Source organism: Pristis pectinata, chromosome 1 (assembly GCF_009764475.1).
Source record: "Pristis pectinata isolate sPriPec2 chromosome 1, sPriPec2.1.pri, whole genome shotgun sequence".
NCBI lineage: Eukaryota > Metazoa > Chordata > Chondrichthyes > Rhinopristiformes > Pristidae > Pristis > Pristis pectinata.
Genome location: NC_067405.1, coordinates 53196402 through 53212604, shown reverse-complemented (window position 1 = coordinate 53212604; position 16203 = coordinate 53196402). Strand labels below are relative to the sequence as shown.

The 16203-nt window shown below is 40.7% G+C and overlaps 1 protein-coding gene across 2 annotated transcripts in view; it reads right to left on the bottom strand.

The window, feature by feature from the left end:
* The window catches only part of LOC127576532 (PTB domain-containing engulfment adapter protein 1-like), a 273626-nt gene extending 259266 nt beyond the window's left edge, over positions 1-14360 (bottom strand). For both annotated transcript variants that reach the window (XM_052027044.1, XM_052027036.1), the window contains exon 1: positions 14248-14360. The gene's annotated coding sequence lies outside the window, so the exon portion shown is untranslated. The remainder of the gene's footprint in view (positions 1-14247) is intronic.
* Positions 14361-16203: the final 1843 nt, after the last annotated feature.

Here is a 16203-nt window from a genome sequence, read left to right as displayed (position 1 = left end):
CCAGAACTCCTCACACAGCATTTAAAACAAGTACTTCCTTGCACTGGAAAGTAATCAAGAATGCAAACATTGGCTAATATTATATAACTTAACCTCCTCATACCATATCCAAGATGTATCACTCCAAATACACCATGGCTGAGATTAGATAAATAAGCACAGAAATTAAATATGTCTTAACTTAAAACAAAATCATAAAATTATACTATGAAACAGCACAGAAAGAGGCCCCACATTGTGCCTGCACCTGCTCTTTGGAGAGCTATCCAATTAGTATCACTATCCTATTATTTCCCCATGGCCCTGCAATTCTTTTCCTTCCAACTATTTAATCAATTCCCTTCTGAATGTTACGATTGAATCTGCTACCTCCATCCTTTCATTCAGGGCTTTCCAGTTCACAACAACTCTCTGTATAATGCAGTCTGCTCATGCTGCTTCTGGTTCTGTTGCCAATCAACTTAAATCTGTATTCTCTCATTACCAGCTCTTCTCTGACTGGAAACAGTTTCTCTTTATTCATTCTACCAGAGTGCTTTTAAACAGCTCTACCAATCTTTCCTGCTCCAAGGAGGCAACCCCAATATCCTCCTATACATTCAAAACTGAAATGCATCATCCCTGGTTCTGTTCTTAAATCTCTGACATCTTCATGGGCCTTTATATTCTTCCTGAAACGTGGAGCCCAATGGCAAAAGCTAGGTGAGTTGTCTGATCCTGCACCCTAATTTACTTTAGGTATCTCTCATCTTTTTCTGTAAGAAAATGAGTTAGTTCACACTTTCTTGGATTAATGTTCATCAGTGACGTATCTGCCCAGTTCACAAATTTGTCTGTGGCTTCCGACAGTCCGTTATAAACAACCTCACTCTTTGCCACTTTGAGTTCAATGTCATCTTTAAACATTGAAAATGTGTCCTGTTTAGAGTCCAGATAATATCTAATTCAGACTTTCAAAAGATGCAAATGTTCACCTTTCTCTCTTCATAAATTTGCATCATTACCCTCACTTTCAAATGAAAACCCAAATTTGATCCATCTCTCCTCATCAATTTGCACCCAAACTTTGTTTCTTCACAAAAAGTCTTTGAATATCTCCATTATTAAATCCTCCAATACATTAAATAACAGTATTGTTTTTAATATGCAAGAGCAAATTGAGCACTGACAATGCCCCCCAGCCAACTAAGTACATTCAAAATAGGAACCTTTCAGACTTCTATGATTTTTTTGTACATTCCTTTGCTAATCAGATAATTATTCTGCACTTATAATCATTCACTTGTTATCTTGGGTTATCAGCCTTCCCTCCATTCAATCTCTTGCTCTCTTCCCACCCACCACACTCCACCTTCCCCCAATTTTTTTTTTGCATCTTAAAACCAGTTCCCACAATTCTTAATATTTATAAAAGGCAATCATCATGAATTATGAATTCAGAGTCAGAGTCATACAACACAGAAACAGGTCCTTCCTACCCTCCACATCCATACCAACCATCAAGTACCCATCAATGCTAATACACACAGGTCTACAGTGGAGGTCATCTCCCTGGCCCTACACTCATCTCTGGAGCATCTGGACAGTAAAGACACCTACGCTAGACAATTGTTTATTGACTACAGCTCCGCCTTCAATACTATAATTCCAATCAAACTCATCACCAAACTCTGAGACCTGGGACTCAACACCTCCCTCTGCAACTGGATCCTTGACTTTCTGACCAACAGACCACAATCAGTGAGGATAGGCAGCAACACCTCCAGCACGATTATTCTGAACACTGGTGCCCCACAAGGCTGTGTCCTCAGCTCTCTACTCTACATACACTTATGACTGCATGACCAGATTCTGCTCCAACTCCATCTACAAGTTTGTAGATGATACCACCATACTAGGCCATATCTCAAATAATGATGAGTAAGAGTACAGGAAGGAGATAGAGAACTTAGTGACATGGTGTCATGACAACAGCCTTTCCCTCAACGTCAGCAAAACAAAAGAGCTAGTCATTAACTTCAGGAAGAAGTGTGGTGCATATGCACCTGTCTACATCAATGGTGCAGAAGTAGAGAAGGTTGAGAGCTCAGGTTGCCAGGAGTGAATGTCACCGATAACCTGTCCCGGCCCAACCATATAGACACCACAGCCAAGAAAGCTCACCAGCACCTCTACTTCCTCAGGAGGCTAAAGAAATTTGGCATGTCCCCTTTGACACTCACCAACTTGTATCGATGCACCATAGAAAGCATCCTATCTGGATGCAGCAAGGCTTGGTATGGCAACTGCTCTGCTCGGGACCGCAAGAAACTGGAGAGAGTTGTAGACACAGCCCAGCACATCACAGAAACCAGCCTCCTCTCCATGGACTCTGTCTATACCTCTCGCTGCCTTAGTGAAGCAGCCAGCATAATCAAAGACCCCACCCACCTGGGTCATTCTCTCTTCTCTCCTCTCCCATCAGGCAGAAGATACAGGAGCCCGAGGGCACATACCACCAGGCTCAAGGACAGCTTCTGTCCTACTGTTATAAGAATACTGAATGGTTCCCTTATATGATAAGATGGCTTCTTGACCTCAAAATCTACTGTTATGACCTTGCACCTTATTATCTACCTGCACTGCACTTCCTCTGTAGCTGCGACACTTTACTCTGTATTGTTATTGTTTTACCCTGTACTACCTCAATGCACAGTGTAACAAATTGATCTGTATGAACAGTATGCAAGATAGTTTTTCCACTGTACCTTGGTACAAGTAACTATAATAAACCAATTCCAATTACCAGCACCTGGTCCATAACGTTCCAAGCCCTGGAAATTCACATATTCGCCCAGATACTATTTAAATGTTAAGAACGTACTTGCCACTGCCTCATCCTTTCTCCACAGAAATTACCCGACTTGCTGAGCAGTTCCAGTATTTCAGATTTCCAGCATTTGTTGACATAAAAGCAACATTTTTTTTTAAAAAAGACTGCAACATCAATTAACGTAAGGAACAATATTATTTACATACAAATTATAGTTAAAGTCCAAGAGTAACCTTGCTGAGTAACAGCATTAAAAATTCAGTTATTTGTGATAGCACTAGCAAAATAACCTGGTCCGTAATTTCTGTGTTAACTACAAATGCTTATTCCAGATGACTGCAGTCCAATTTGCACAGTAGCGTAGCGGTTAGCACGACGCTATTACAGCGCCAGCAATCGGGGTTCGATTCCTGTCACTGTAAGGAGTTTGTACGTTCTCCCGTGTCTGCGTGGGTTTCCTCCGGTTTCCTCCCACATTGCAAAGACGTAAGGGTAGTTTAATTTGGGTTTAAAATGGGCGGTGTGGACTCATTGGACCGGAAGGGCCTGTTACCATGCTGTAAGTAAAATTTTTTTTTAAAAATTTACATTCGTGATGAAAGATGACAGCCTCACCTTCAACATACCACCTCCCTCCCCCCAACCCCATATCTCCAGTGTGTGTTCTAATTTCAAATAGAGAATATAGACTGATCAGCAAAAGAAAACTCTTCATACCAATAAGGAGACACAAGAGAGACTGCAGATGCTGGAAATCTGGAGGGCAGAATATGAGATGCTGTTCCTCTCATCTGCGCCTAGCCTACACTTGGCAGTAGAGGCCATGGACAGACACGTCAGTGTGGGACTGGGAAGTGGAATTAAGGTGGCTGGTCACTGGGACATCCTGTTACGGCGGACGGAGAGAAGGTGCTCGACGTAGTGATCCCCCAATCTGTTTCAGGTCTCACCGATGTAGAGGAGGTCATATCAGGTGCACTGGATGTAATAAATGACAAAGGATTGACATGTGAAGGACTGCCTCACCTGGAAGAACTGCTTAGGGCCCTGCATGGTGGCGAGGGAGAAGGTGTAGGGGCAGGTGTAACACTTAGCGTGGTTACAGGGATAAGTGCCTAGAGGGGGAAAATTGGTGGGGAGGAATGAGCGGACAAGGGAGTCAAGGAGCGATCGATCCCTGCGAGGAGGGGAGGGGAGGTAAGGTAAGGTGAGGTGCCTGGTGGTGGGATCCCACTGGAGGTGGCGGAAGTTGCAGGGAATATGTTGGATGCGTAGGCTCGTGAGGTGGTAGGTTAGAACAAATGGAACTCTATCCCTGTTGTGTCTGGCGTTGGGGGGGGGGGGGGGTAGGGGGAGGAAATGGGGTGAGGGGAGACATGCAGGGCAAGGGCTGCATTGATAGAAAATGGGGTTTCCACCATTGCTAAAACAAGAGAAAAAGGGGACATCAAGATGGGGGAGAGGTGGAACAAGTGAATTTGAGGGCGGGGTGGAGGTTGACTGCGAAGTTGAGGAAATTGACGAGCTCCACACAGGTGTAGGAAGCAGCACCAATAGAGTTGTCAATGTAGCGGAGAAAGAGTTGGGGAGCATTAGCGTTGTAGGTTTGGAACATAGGCTGCTCCACGTAGTCAACAAAAAGGCAGGCATAACTGGGGACCACGTGAGTGACCATGGCTTGACGTTTGGTCTGGAGAAAGTGGGTGGAACAGAAAGAGAAGTTATAGAGGGAGAGCACCAGTTCTGCCAGGTGGAGGAGGACGATAGTGGAGTGGAACTGGTTGGGTCTGTATTCCAGAAAGAAATGGACAGCCCTGAGACCTTCCTGAAGGAGGATAGAAATGTCCAGGCACTGGATATCCATAGTAGAAATGAGGTGGTTGGAGCCAGTGAACTGAAAGTTGTTGAAGTGGTGAAGAGCACGCGAGGTGTCATGAATGTAGGTGAGAAGGGACTCTCTTTTCATACCAATGGATGGTTCTGTGTTGTCTTCTCACTATTAATTCATCAATATTGTTTCTAAAACTAACACTGAAACAAAACAAAAATAATATACAGTATATCATAACAATAATGATTAAAATTTATACTCAGAATTGTCATTTATATTTTAATGCACTGATTGTTGTTTTACCTTCATGGCTTAAACCTGCCTCAGTGGCTTAGAATTTGAACAAATTTATTTAACTTAACATTTAGAAGACACTTTGAAATCACACCCATGCATTCCAACCATGTGTCATCTGCAGGATTTCCCTGCACATAATCAGAACACTAACAAGACTTCTCATTAGATTACTTTGCTTTTTTTATTTCCAAAAGTCTCAACATTTTTTGTCAGACAAATAATTTAAAAAAAACTTTTAACAGTTGTGCTTTTGTTATAAATGCCACAGGAGACAAACAACACCATTAAGAGGCAAGACTTGTGATTAGCCATAGAGCACCACTAGATTCTTTGTTTATGTTTATTGTTGCTACAAATTTAAAGCATCATTTCTGAAGACAAAAAGAATTTTTTTCTGCATGAATCCCAATACTGCATGAATGTACTTAAACGTTTGGTGATAATTTATTTAAAATCATTAAAAAGTTATTAGTACAGGATTAATCAAATTACCAAATAAAAATGGTTTCTGTGCTCCTAGGGAGGGTAGATACACACACCAAGCAATTGCACATTTCATAGAAACTTTCAACACAAAAAGGCTGATCACCCTATCTTTGCACTGGCTCTGAAGTACAGCAGTGCTCAGCTCCATATCCTGTTTGTAAACCTCCAAGTCCCTCAACTTCAAGTGCCTGTCCAATTCTTCTTAAAAATCTATAGAATGAATTTTCATGACCACCTCAGAAAGAACAGTCCAGACTCTGACAACTCACTGAAAGAAAATGGCAAAAACTGTGACCGCTGATTATTGACCCAATTATTCAAAGGGAGTAATTTTTCTCTGTCAAAAGTCCCTCATCTCAAAGTTCCCCATTAGGTCACTTCTTAATCTTTTCTATTCCAAGGAGTAAACTGCCTCTGTACCCCTTTTTAAAATGCTTATTTCTCTAAAAACCACTTGATACATTAGGAGATTCAGAGATTGTGAGATTGACATTTCTCATCTACCAGGCGTATAGTCACCTCTCTGCTTCCATTTCAACTGTTGTCAATGCATTCATCTGTGCAAAGGTAAGTATCACGATCTACACACACAAATTTTCGTCTGATTTCTTTGAGCAACCTAGGATACACTCCATCTTAAAATGGATGGAAGTGTCATTGTGAAGGCAACAAGACTCCTTTTTGACCAAAGGTCAAGAGCAGTCTTAAACCAAAAAAAAAAGTTGTTGAATAACAATCAACAAGGATTACTTAGGAATGAAATAGAAATTGTAAATGAAGAAAGGGATAAGTTCAATTGGGGCAGGATTTTAAAACTCTGCCAAAGCCATCAAAAAGAATTGCCTGATGCAAGCGCTATCGCTCTACTCTGACTTTCAAGAACTTCAAATCTTCCTTCAAAAAGCAGAAAACTGCAGATGCAGGAAATCCAAAATAGAAACAGAAAATGCAGGAAATCCATACAGCATCTATGGAAGAGAAATTAGATCCTACCAAACCACCCTCTCCACCCACCCCACCGCAAATACTACTTGACCTGCCAAGTATTTTCAGCATCTTTTGTTTTTATTTCAAATCTTCCATACTTCTTCCAACTCCTGTGATTACCATTTTTCATTTGTATAAATACATCACTCTGGTTTCCCTTCAACAACATTCAAGATGCTTTCTGATCTCAAATTCTCCACTGGAATCCATAACTATACTCCCCATGATTCCCAGATTCCCTGTATCCTTTCTAATGTTTAGAAATGGAGGAAAAAATGTTCTCAGAATGATATTGTTTTCTCAGAGGGCAGAGGTACTTCTAGTCTCCAGCTCTCTTCATAACATAAGTGAATCCCAATTACTCCATATCATCAAATACTGAGTCTTTTGCCAGGGTTAAAAAGGACTGTTGCTCAATACTCACATGACTCAACAAGATCTGATGGAACACTCATTTTAAACCTCTATTATGATACAATGAAATATTTATGCACAATTCCTTTAGGATTATATACAGATATCCATAATGTGAAATTAGTTGACAATTCACTTAACATTAACTTTAAATATAATGCGTTTCGACAAGGAAAGTTACAAGTTGATAAGATAAGATATTGTTATTAGTCACATGTACATCAAGACACACAGTGAAATACATCTTTTGTGTAGAGTGTTCTGGGGGCAGCCTGCAAGTGTCGCCATGCTTCCAGCGCCAACATAGCATGCCCACAACTTCCTAACCCATATGTCTTTGGAATGTGGGAGGAAACCCATGCAGACACAGGGAGAACATACAATCTCCTTACAGACAGTGGCCAGAATTGAACGCGGGTCGCTGGCACTGTAATAGAGTTACACTGACCACTACACTACCATTCCTGCCAATTCATGGGCAGAAAATCCAAAATGCCTTCCAATTTGCCAAATCCTTCAAAATGTGGTGATGGTGAAGAGATGTACCCAAGAGAAAAAAAGTACTACTATTACCATTTACTTGTACATTGGAATTGGAACCTACAAGTCAAAGCTTCCAACCAATTATAGTTCATTAATACACTTCTCAAATCACTCTTGGACAACTCCAAAGGATAGGAGTAAAAAGGTTTGCAGAATTATTTAAGTTGCACAAACTGCATCAATTGGAGTACTTGCTCTTCCAAATTTTCTTAACCAATCAGTATACAAGGACAGAGGATATTTTTATATGTATAGTTACAGTGCAGTTATCAAAGGAGTTTGAACAAAAACAATATTGAAGACTATACAGTATATTTTAACTGCAAACAACTGTTTACTGTGCCACAAGAGAAACAATAAGCACTGCATCATGGTCCAACCAACAACAGTAGGAGCAAAAAAATTGAACATTTTGGCTCACAAACAAAATAACTAAGCCTATGAGAAGCTCAAATTCAGAAATTTAAACAATTCAAATGCATCAATTTAGTTGTAATGTGATGTACCAAGCCAATCCATATAAACATTCCATCTGCCAGAACACCGTGGTTTAAATTGCCTTGAACAGGTAAAATATTTCCCTATTACCTTGCTGAGCATTAATAATTTGCCACGATGCCACAAGTAGAATACATTGATATTAATTCAAAGTCAAATAACCACTGAGACGCATTCATTCTTATGAGCAAAATAAACTGTACTCAATTAAGTTTGTGTTTTCTGTATGGTTTTACAGATCAAGGAAATATCCATCTTTTTCATTTTCAAAATATAAATTTGGCTATGTTTTTTCATAACCTCCTGCCTCTTCCTAAGAAACAAGATTTTACAGGATAAAAATGGCATGCAAGTTTGCCTCTTATTTAATGTTAGTCATGGCTCAAAGTGCAGCACTTTTACCTTCCATATCAGAAGTTTGTGGGGTTCAATTCTGAGGATTTCTAAATTCCTTAATGAGCTAATCCATACCCAATCGAACAAGTTTTGGGCAACACCCAGGTTTTAACTGATAAATATAAGATTTCTTTATTAGTCACATGTACATCGAAATACACAGTGAAATACATCTTTTGCGTAGAGTGTGCTGGGGGCGGCCCACAAGTGTTGCCATGCTTCCGGCGCCAACATAGCATGCCCACAACTTCCTAACCCGGACATCTTTGGAATGTGGGAGGAAACCGGAGCACCTGGAGGAAACCCACGTAGACACAGGGAGAACGTACAAACTCCTTACAGACAGTGCCGAAATTGAACCCAGGTCGCTGGTGCTGTAATAGTGTTACACTAACTGCTATGCAAGTAACATCCATCCACTGTAATTAGGAAAGATAATCTCTAACAAGGAGAGAGAGGGATCCAGCTACATCACTCTGATGATCAATGGAATTATCAATGCCAAGACCCTCACAATTAAGTGTTTTTCTTTAGGGATTTTCAGAGATGGGGGGTGGAATTATGAGGCAATCAATCCCAGATGGTTCAAAATGGCAACTCACCACCCTCAACTTTACAAAGTAACTTCTGTTAGCCTTGCCAACAAAGTCAAATTCAGTAAATAATCTACTTTACATCTATTCATCAACTTCAGTCTTTTTAACCTATTCTTGGTTAGATCTCTCTTATTGCAGCTCATTAGAACATTGTTTCCAATTTAAACAGTATACAAGATAATGTATCAGGAGATATTCCCAATGTAATTAATGTTTTCTGACAGTCCCTCCTCTTAACTTAAAGGGAGTATGAACTGGCATGGTGTCTCCAACAGTGAGCAAGCAAGCCTAAGTTTATAAACCAAAATATGTTGCTGCTCTGAATGGCAGAATCTTGCAGAAAACAATTTCTCACTATTTGCCAACTTGGGGCATATTACACTCAAACAATAGTTTACAACTTTTTCAGAAGGGGAGGTGGGGAGAATACCGAAGATAACAGGGGATCTATGAGGCTTTATTAAATTTGAGGCAAATCTAGTTATATATTCTCAAAACTGTAAAAATAAATACAGCATAGCAGCCCTGAGGCAAGAACGGCTGACATCGGTTTCTGGGAATTGCTTGCTCCTAAAACAAAAGGAGCAGCCTGTTGGATTCAACCGTTTTTAAATTAGCTTTTTAACATGTATAGTGTTTAATACACCTCAAGTGGCTGCACAAGGAATGGCCGCTTGCTAGTTTATTGGTTCGTCCATCAGGTGAATATGTGGTTTTTTTGCATTGGTTGGTTCGGCCACAAGAATCTAATAGGTTTCCTGATTGGACTATTGTAGTTAAAGAGCATCTCTTATCTCAGGAATAAAGGGTGTTGCTTTTTGTTAATCTCTCTCTGGCTCTTCCTCCCCCCTGGCCTGAGCTTTCTTTTGTTCCCTTTGTCTTGGCTCATCAAAGCTAGTGCCATGTGCTCTGTGACTGTTTCTTTGTTTTAAACTTTTCCAATAAAACTTTGTGAAGCACCAAGTTGTTTTCAACTCATTCCTGGACTCCTGAAGGAACCTGTGGATTCAAAAATAACCAGATCTGACAAGCCCATGATGTCATCAGGCATTCTTTGGGTGGAGTAAGGTGCTAAATGCATATTCAATATATGAACAAGTGCAACTTTCATTCAAGAAAGTTGGAATTCCTACATTAGAAGACATGATCTAAATACAAGCTAATTATGGGGGAACCCAATATAGCCTAGTTTCTGTATGTTCTACTTCTGAACCACTAGGAACCACGTTGGGGAAAAAAAAAGTCTAAAAATGTCTCTAAATTAAAAAAATTAAAGGGACATATGAAGAAATGTATAATGAGAAATGTTTCTTTCCTGCCACACAAGTTTTGGAGGAAATTTTTAATTTTTGAGAAAAGTGTTTCTACTCAAACCAAAATAATAAGACTATTCAGAAGTTTCTATGTCTTGCAATACCATAATAACCTGCGCAAAACAGTTTGCCTTACATATTCCCGAATAAACATGGACAAAGGCCAAGTAATTGCTAATCACATTAAAACTGCATGAGCATGGCTCCAATACGAATAGTAGCAAAGTCTTAATCCACTAACTGTGAGGTGTTCCAAGCACAATCTAAAGTTAAATAGCCTTTACTGCAAATGCACAAGTCAGGTATCAATGCTGGGAGAAACCAAGTTAAAATTTTGGATGAGTTCTGATGAAAACTCAGTCATAGATGCTTCCTGACCTGCTGATTATTTCCAAAATTCTGTCTGCATTTCACACTTCCAGCATCTGCATTTGTTTTGCTTTTTTATTCATTTTATAATGTACTTTGGATGGTTCCAATGACCTGACATCTACTTTCACAGTAACTACTTGCTATATAATCACATTTGCATCACTGAGATATGTAAAATGGACCTGTTACTACCATCTGGAAATCTTCCAAGAACTTCCAGGGAAACAATGCCGATTTCAGTTTTACTATCTAACTATTGAAAAAATACTGAATTTATTATAGCTTTATGAATTAAGTGGAAAAAAAATCAGTTCTCACACCCATGCTAGATTTAAGACTAAATGCAAATAATTTAACAGGATATATGCAGAGAAAATTGTTTTTTGCTGATGTAAGGTGATAAGTACTTCAGAAAAAGTTCTTGTCTGAAATAGTTATCCTCCACTATGATAGCACTGACTGCTAATTAGCATTGTACGGGGAACAGATTGAGACCAAAGTATTCAAACAAAATGTAAATCAACAAACAAGCTGGCATTATTGGGATCAAAATCGGAAGTTATAAACAACTAGAACAAAAGGAGGACAGATCTCAAATGCCTTCCCACCCAACAGGGTTTTCTCTCAGTTTGAGTTCTTTACCAGTTGAGTTCAATCATCATAGTCTTCAGCTATCAAGTGAACAATCTACCTCCCAATCTCACTCACCTTGTTTTAAATCAATAAGTTAATATTTCAGCACTCTATTCAACAGGTGGAAAAGAAATATATGACTTTACAACTCAGAATCAGGTTTATTATCACCGTCTAACGCCATGTGAAATTTGTTGTTTTGCGGCAGCAGTTCAGTGCAAAGACATAAACTTACTATGAATTACAAAATAAATAAATAGTGCAATAGAAAAAAGGAATGATGAGGTAGTGTTCATGGTCTGTTGAAGCAGCTGTTCCTGAATCATTGAGTGTGGGTCTTCAGGCTCCTGTAACTCCTCCCTGATAGTAGTAACAAGAAGAGGGCATGTCCCGGATGGTGAGGGTCCTTAATGATGGATGCCACCTTCTTGAGGCACCACCTCTTGAAGGTGTCCTCAATGGTGGGGAGGGTTGTGCCCATGATGGAGCTGGCTGACCCTACAACCCTCTGCAGCCTCTTGCGATCCTGTGCATCGGAGCCTTCATACGAGGCTCTGACGCAACCAGTTGGAATGCTCTGCACTGTACATCGATAGAAATTTGCAAGGGTCCTTGGTGACACACCAAATCTCCTCAAACTCTTAATGAATTAGAACCATTGGCATGCCTTCTTCTTGATTGCATCAATGCGTTGGGCTCAAGACAGTATTCTTGGAGATGTTGACACCCAGGAACTTAAAGCTGCTCATCCCTTCCACTGCTGACTCCTCAATGAGGACTGGTGTGTGTTCTCCCAACTTCTTTTTCCTAAAGTCCATAATCAATTCCTTGATCTTGTTGACATTGAGTGCAAGGTTGTTGTTGCTGCGAAACCACTCAACCAGCCGATCCATCTCACTCCTGTACGCCTCCTCATCACCACCTGAGATTTTACCAACGACAGTGGTGTCATCCGTGAATTTATCAATGGCATTTGAGCTGTGCCTAGCCACACAATCATGAGTGTAGAGACAGTAGAGCAGTGGGCTAAGCACACATCCTTGAAGTGTGCCTGTGTTGATTTTCAGCAAGGAGACGTTAACTTGCTCAGAGAGTAGATTATCTGACCACAGACTACATTTCATTGCTCGTTTGTGCAACAGAATGGTCAAAATCTAAAAAAAATGTTTGTTACATTGAGGGAAAAGGATTGACTGAGATATTGAGGGAAGAGGATTGAGGAGGGAGACATTGCTCACCATAACATTGTTTTATTTGGCTGCTTTAGGCAGCATTAACCCAAGTAGTTACATGGTTCATGCTCTCTTGCAGCATTACTAGCTGCATATTTGCCATACTAATCAATATGTGGATTTGTGCAAATGATATTTTATATAAAACATCCAACAACGTAGTACCGAAAGCAATACAAGTACCAAAGCTATTACACTTACCGCCAATATACTGCACTTAGCATTCTGGCCACATATCTCACCAGGTGTTTTTGTTTTGGAAAGGGTGGGAGAAGAGGGCAGGGAATTATATAACTAGCATTTATGACTGGGCTGCAGCAACAGTCACTATAATTACAAGGGATATCAGCAACAATCATTTTATCATTTACTTTTTGCACCTCTTGGTGATTTACCCTCAACAAAAGGGAATGAAAGCACCTTATGAGCTTGCATTGACAGCTTCTGAAAGAACATGTGCTGCCCTCTTTACAGCTCCACTCAGATAAATCATTCTATTGTAAAGTATGAAATCTTCGCAGCAAGTATTGCAAATATCACTTTGGCTGTGATCGAGCCGATGAGATAGTTATCTTTTCAGGTTGGCACAAAACGATGATGACAGTTTTAAAAGAATGATGAAAGTTGAAAATAATCATTTAGCAGCTGACAAAAGCAAAACAATATATTGAGATTATCTTTTTTATTCTAACAACAGTTTTCCCATTGCTCTCTCTCTGATGTTGGCGCGTTCAAAACCCGAAAGGAATGCGAAGATCAACTGCTTGAAGCTAATGACTGAACGCTGCTGTCTATGGTCAATTTCGTACGGAGTATAATCTCCAAGACATTTGCAATACCTTGGCCACTACACAAGACAATTCAGGTTACAAGAGCGTTTCTAGAGTTTTGAAATCAACACGTAACACAACAAATGCATAACAAACGAAAGCCCAAGTACAAATGGTTAAACAAGCAGAATCTAATTAGTGAATAACCAGCCTGGAATGGGACTACCCTTTTTATTGACCTGTTCATTATTCTGGGTTACCTTAAATACATGTCAAGTATTTAAAAAGGACATTACTATTGCAACAAAAAAACGCTCAAATAATTTCACATTCATATAAACAATAATTTCAGTACCTCGACCAAAAAGTGCAATTGCAAAAACGCTCTCAACTCAGTAACCAGCAAGAGCAGACAGTCCTGACGGCTGGGGAGGGGGTGATTTATAGGGGGGGTCCTCTGCTGTGCAACGCACTCACAAGCGAGGTAGGGCGAGAGCTGGGCGACCTCTCACTCCATCCGAGAAGCCGCCGGGGTCGCGCTTCCCTCCCGGGCACTGCGCGGGCTCGTGCGAACTCCTCTAATCCGCGCGTGCACGCGAAAATAAAACGCAAAGCTCATCGCCGACAAACACACACATTCAAATCGCGAAGCCCCCAAAACAAAACAAACGAAAAAAACAGCTGAAGTGATCGAACTTCTAAAGAGTCTAAGAAAGTTGAGAGAGAAATATCTGGCAACTTTGGATGGCTGCGCCCAGAGTAAAGGTCGGCGTCTCCAGAAGTTTCCCCTCAGTGTTTCGCCCGGTTCAGCCGCTTCCCTGCTCCAGGGCGAGAGAGGCAGCACAGGCCAAACCCCGAGAGCAGCACAACGGGACTCAGACAAACTCCAGCCTTGCGCTGGGGATACATCGCAGGACTTGGTAGCAGTCAGCATCCCTCGACAGATTTCCAGCAACAAAAGCTAGCGCTCACTTTCAGAACACACCCGTGTACGTTCAGCAACGCTATTTACACCAGGAGTATAACTACTTCGGGGGGGGGGGGAAAAAGTTGCAAGGAACGCCTACTTTGCCTTAATCTTGCTGTTCTGGATGATCCGCTGTAATACCTTGTCTCCTTTTTTTTTAATTGATGGGTTCCTAAGCGTTTCGCCCCCTTGCTTCCTGCACCGGAATCTGAGCCGCTCGCAAGTTGAGTGACGTCGAGGGAGGAAGGGAGGGAGGCAGCTGTGTGTGCGCTGTGCTCCCACTCCCCGGCTTTAAAACTACGTTTAAAGGGAAACCGCCGGTGAAACTGCAGTGTCAGTCAGTACCACGCGGTTGCTGTAATTACTCATGGCTTTGAGTTTGCTTAATGCTCCACATTACCCGGTAATAGCTGGGCGTGCTGTTAGAGCTCAGATGAAGGAATTCGCAACTCCTCTCAAGACCCTGGCTGGTCTTACTCGGCCCACTCTCAGTGAACTTCAAGTCACCCAGAATTCGGCCACTTGTTTCCTATGCCGCACCAAATCTGGTTCAGACGCTGCCCCCTGTGTCTGTTTACCGACACTGGCTCATGGATTCGCAAGAAAATTGGAGCAGCTGGCCCCTCACTTCTGCCCCGCCATTCAATGTGTTGGTGGCTGATCTGCCCCAAGCCTCAGCTCCTCTTCTGTGCCAGTTCCCAGTTGTCCTGAATTCTCCAATCTTTCATAAATTTATCTACCTCCTATGTATATACCTCCAGTGATCCAGCCTCCACAGGTCTCTGAGCTAGAGAATTCCAGAATAGTAACCACTCGATGTTAAAATTCGTAACCCTGTGTTTGATTCCTGTCATGGTCTCATCCCACCCAAATCTCCTCCATTCTATAACTCTCTGAGATCCCTCTAATACTGACTTCTTGGTCCTTCCCTAATTAATCAGTATACAATGTGTTCGGCTGCCAAAGCCCTAAAGTTGGAGATTCCTCCCCTGTACTTTTCTGCCTCTCTCTCTCTCCCATCCCTTCAAGCCACTCTTAAAACCCTAGATCTGACAAAATTTTGGTCGTCTAATACCTCTCATGGCACAGTATTTTTTTGCTTGTAATGCATCTGTGAACTGTCTTGGACCATTTTGCTATGTTTAAAGTGCTATACAAATGTATATTGCTCAACTTTGGCTCCTTCTGTGCCTTGCACTTCCCTGCTTCTAAGTCTTGTGATTTAATACAGGCCTTTCATTGTTTTACTCTTACCATCTTTCCTGCCATTTCACTTTTGATTCCAGAATCTGAAGTTCTCCCATTGTCATATCATAGAGTTATATAGCAAGGAAACAGGCCCTTCAGCCCAACTCGTCCATGCCAACCAATGTGTCTACTTCATCTAGTATTCTGAATGTTTTCCCCAAACCCTTCTGTCATTCTATTTCAAAAATATCCTATAAATCCCTTCTTGATTATGCTTTCATTGCCACCATTGCCTATTCCATCATAATCTGGAAAGTGCTTTGGACTTGTTTGTTGCATTAAAATGCTGCTATGAAACTGCAAGCTGTTCCCTGTAATCTCTGATTCTAGATTACTGCAGATATTTTTCCATGTTCTATTTTCTCAATTGTTTGATTTTTTTCTTTCCCTTGTGTCTTTATTTTATCTATTCATTTTCTACATTTTAATTATGTTTCCACTAGTGTAAACCTATACAAACAGAAGCATTAAAACAATATTTTATATAGCCTAGTAATATCAGGTATCACTTAGCAATGCACATCTGTTCTGTCATTAGGTCTGTTACAGAAAATATGTTCATCTTGTGAAAGAATTTTCAAAATTTACTGAAAGGTTTACAACATCACATGAACACACCAAATTTTTAGAAGAATGAGTATGAAAAGGATAAAGGCAATCAGTAGAAGGAACAGTGAAAACAAGGCATTTTGCCAGGTAAGGGAAATGTTTGGCAGTATTTGTTGTATATTTTCATGCATGAACAAACAAACAGGACAGCCTATCTCTGATGACAGAAAAGCTCTGAAAAGAAATAATAAGAAATTTA